Source organism: Salarias fasciatus, chromosome 3, assembly GCF_902148845.1.
Source record: "Salarias fasciatus chromosome 3, fSalaFa1.1, whole genome shotgun sequence".
In the NCBI taxonomy this organism is placed as follows: domain Eukaryota; kingdom Metazoa; phylum Chordata; class Actinopteri; order Blenniiformes; family Blenniidae; genus Salarias; species Salarias fasciatus.
Window position 1 is genome coordinate 26,175,069 of NC_043747.1, and position 4,365 is coordinate 26,179,433.

The 4,365-nt window shown below is 43.4% G+C and overlaps 1 long non-coding RNA gene across 1 annotated transcript; it reads right to left on the reverse strand.

Annotated features, from left to right (window-relative positions):
• Positions 1 to 687: 687 nt before the first annotated feature.
• LOC115381930 (uncharacterized) lies at positions 688 to 1,123 on the reverse strand. Its single transcript, XR_003930489.1, has 2 exons — positions 1,029 to 1,123; positions 688 to 743 (listed from the first exon to the last, which is right to left on the reverse strand). It is a non-coding gene; the product is annotated as an uncharacterized LOC115381930 (long non-coding RNA).
• Positions 1,124 to 4,365: the final 3,242 nt, after the last annotated feature.

Sequence of the window (4,365 nt, forward strand, 5' to 3'; positions counted from 1 at the left end):
ACACCACAACAAAGCCTAACCCTAAAGAAATGTTTTTGCACTTTTACTTTTTTCAGTAACAACAACATGGTCAAGAAAACACTGTTTCTCCTACTTAGGACCGGAAAAAGGTCCCCACAAGGCACGTCGTTCCACGTTTTGCTATCCTTGTGGGGACATTTGGCCCCGACAAGGATAGAAATACAAGAACACACACACACACACACACACACACACACACACACACACACACACACACACACACACACGCTCACCCACACACACACACACACACAGACACACACACACACACACACACACACACACACACACACACACACACACACACACAAACACACAGGCATACTGAACCCAGAGGACGTCTGCAGCTCCATGTTTCCACCAGTCCACTGACCTCTGACACTTCAGGAAAGTTTCTCTACACACGACACAAAACTGACTGACTTCAAAGGACTGAAGCTGCAGAACATTTTTTCTTTTTGTTCATCAACTTGATTTAAATTCTGCAAACAAACCATTTTCCAATCCCAGGCAGATTCTCTGAAGCCGACTTGACTTCTTGACTCCAGACCTGGATATGTAGACACAGTGTTCAGGATCCACTGATGGAATCCAGGAATCATTTGATTTGGTCAGAAAAGGAGCTTCACTGTTACTGAAGCAAAGCTCTGAAGTCTGTCATTTTTATAAACTGATTCATGGAGTCAAACACCATCTGTCTTTGTCTGGAACAGATCTGCACCCTGCGGGGCGTACACATTGTCATGCACATGGGACGCAGTCTTGGAGAAGGCCTCAGACAGTAGGGGGCGTAATTTCCCCCTACTGTCTGGAAAACATCAGAAGAAGAGCCAGCAGCCTATTTGACACGTCGCTTCCCATCACGTGAGGCGCCTCCTGAGGAAGGTCACCGGATGTGACCGAAACTAGTAGAGGTAACTTTACTCTCACTATCTGTCTTTTAAAAGAACCTTTTTAGCTACTAAGTAATCGAAGACAGTATGAATCTTTACCAACAGATCTGCAACCATTTTAACATGGAACTCTCCTGTTAACCAGTGAGTCACATCCAGAGGAACCCTGGTTCGATGCTGGACTCTCACAGCTCTTCACACTGCAGATATTCTGCTGGTTCCTCTGTCACTCACTGCTGGATTCAGTATTTCCACCTGCAGAGAGAAGAGAGGAGATGATCAGAGTCTCTGTGAAGCAGTGAGGACTTCAGTCCTGTTCAGAGCAGCAGTCAGCAGCTCAGAGCTCATGAAGGACCACCACTGTCACACCAACACACTGAGGGGGTCACACTGAAAAGGTCTGGCGGAAACCCTGCTCCAACCATCTACTGACCTCAGAGTCTGCAGGGTGCAGTCTGGACTCTGCTGAAGATCAACCAGCTGCTGCACATCTGGATCCTGCAGACGGTTGTAACGCAGGTGCAGCTTCTTCAGGTGGGAGGGGTTGGACTTCAGAGCTGAGGCCAGAGAAGAACAGCTGATCTCTGACAAACTGCAGCTGTTCAACCTGAGTAAAGAGAGAAAGCAGCAGAATCAATGAGGAGGAACCAATCAGATGTGTTGATGGAGAAATGAGCAGCTCCACATTACTGAGTCCTGATCAATGAGCTGTTCTGTTGTTGTGGATCTTCATCACACACATCATCCTCATGTCAGCACAACATTCACACTCCTCCTCATGTCCACACACACCAGTCAGCTGCTGCTGAGCTCAGTCCACTCTCTCACTGCAGGATCAGAGTCTCAGATCACAGCTGCTGACAAACATTTCTCCTTCTACAACAGGAACAGACAGTCGACTCACTCCAGAGTCTGCAGACGACAGAGTGGATTCTCCAGAAAACCACACAGCTGCTCAACTCCTGAGTCCTGCAGAGGGTTCTCACACAGGTACAGATGTTCCAGATGGTTCAGGAGGGAGGGGTTGGACTTCAGAGCTGAGGCCACAGAAGAACAGCTGATCTCTGACAAACTGCATTTCCACAACCTGAATAAAGAGAGAAAGAAGTGAGATTAGAGGACAGAGTTTGATGTTGAAGTCATTGAGAGCTGAAGAAGGTTCAGACTCAATTGAGGATCAGGACCAATTAGTTGATACCATGAGATACACTGAACTATGAATTAGGGTCCGAGCCCGAGAGCATGGGGGGTGAAGGACGCTGTTGGAGTTTCTCAGAGAAACTGAAAAATACACGTGATCATTGTGCAGACTGAACCAAAACACGTGAAGGAAAATATTATGAAAAAGTATAAAGCAACATGATCTAGACCAGAATTTGTACTGAAATTCATCTTCATGAATGGATCTGTCTGAGATGGGCGCGTCCTAAATGGCTCATGATCTCAGCAAAACAGAGGATAAGGCTCTGGGTGTCAGGGTGAGTTTGGAAAAACATGCATATCAGGGTGCATCAAATTGCAATGCAAAAATGAAATCTCAACATATCAATCTGATTGGGGTTGCATTTTGTTTGGACACACATAAAAATGATTTGTGCAAAGTTTTGGGGAAATTACTTGAGATTTAGAGGTGGAACACAGCATGTGAAAAATACCAAATGGGCGTTTTTGGTTGATTTCGTGCATAACATGTCAAGGCAATCTCAAAAACGACAAGAAATCAATTTTTAGAACATTTATTTTGAATAGAACATCGAAGTCACTCTCTGAAACAACCTGCACTGCATGTAATGATGTGTTTGCTTCTAGAAATATTCTTTATAAAGCGTGTAGAAGCATGTATAAAAACATAAAAAAATACCAAGGCACCCGAACTAGTGAAATGATTGTATTCCTATCAACAGCGACAGTAGCTCAGATGGTAGAGCGGTTTGTCTCATAACCGGAAGGTTGGCGCTTCGATCCCCGCTCCCGCAGGCGTAGAACTGTCGTTGTGTCCTTGGGCAAGACACTTCACCCACCTTGCCTAAGTATGAAAGTTGTGAAAGTGAATGGTTGGTGGTGGTCAGAGGGGCCGATGGCGCAGATTGGCAGCCTCGCTTCTGTCAGTCTCCACCAGGGCAGCTGTGGCTACAATAGCAGCTTACCCAGTATGGTGTGTGAATGGGTGAATCTGATATTGCAGTGGGCTTTGGGCTCTGTCAGTGCAGTGTAAAAAGCGCTATGTGCAGTCCATTTACCATTTACAGTCAAACCTGGTCGCTTTGCATGCAGTTGTGTGTTGCAGTGATACAGCAAGCACCGCAAGATCTGGCGACCACTTGGCAGCTTGGTGCCAAGTAATGATGGCATCTGCACCGGTGATGCTGGCCACCCAATCAAATCAATAATCTGGAAATGTGTATTTTGATGCACCCTAATGCATATTACAACAGCTACAGGAGAAGTTCTCTGACATTTCACTGTATTTTCAAAGGTTTAAAATTGGCTTCATGTTGAGATTGTCGACATTTCCTGTAGAAATTGTTTGGTTTTGTGAAAATACACATTTGCATCATGTATACTCTGCACCACAACACAGAAAAACTTTAAAGCTTAAATGTAAAGATCATTTTGTCTCTATTTTACTGCTGCGGCCCACTCAAGATGAAACTGAGCTGGATGTGGCCCCTGAACTAAAACACGTTAGACCCCCATAAAACGTGCAAACTCCTAATGCACCTTTTAAAGGTGCATTCAGGGGTTTGCATGTTTCATGCAAAACAACGGGCCCTGCAGGCCTTGGACATAAATAGCTTAGTGAAATGCTCTCAAATTCTCTTTCAAGTGACAATTTAGCGCTGTTAGCGGTACTTGCAATGAATATGTCAGGGCACATTTACTCATCAATGAATATTTGTAACATATTTATGGTGGAAAATAAGTATTTTTAAAGTTGAAAAACTCCTTAATACACCTTTAAGGAACAACTGTTATAGAGTTTTAATAAAGATTGCATTTTTCATGACAAAAATGAGTACTTTTTTGAGGCACTAACTGATGTTCTATACGCTATTACGGTCAGTCATTATATTATTTGCATATAACATTGTAAAAAAACTGCACATGTATTACACTCTTGGCTGGTTGTTAAGTTATCAGCTCAGTTATTACATTGTCAAAGGTTTTTTTTTTTTTTTTTTTTTTTTGCATCAGGCCCATTACAAAATAAGTTATTGCATTATTAGTCAAAAGCTATTATGGTATAGGTTCAGGACTTTTGTTACGTTATTGGTCAGTTATTATGTTATGGGGCTATTACATTTTAAAAAGGCCAAATTTATTACATTATGGGTCGTTATTACGTTGTGGCTTCTACACTTGCTAGAAGAAGAAAGGAGCTGCAGTGGATCATTGACTGTGAACCTCTGACACGCTCCATGTTGACCTTCAGCTTTCAAAGCAGGCTGAT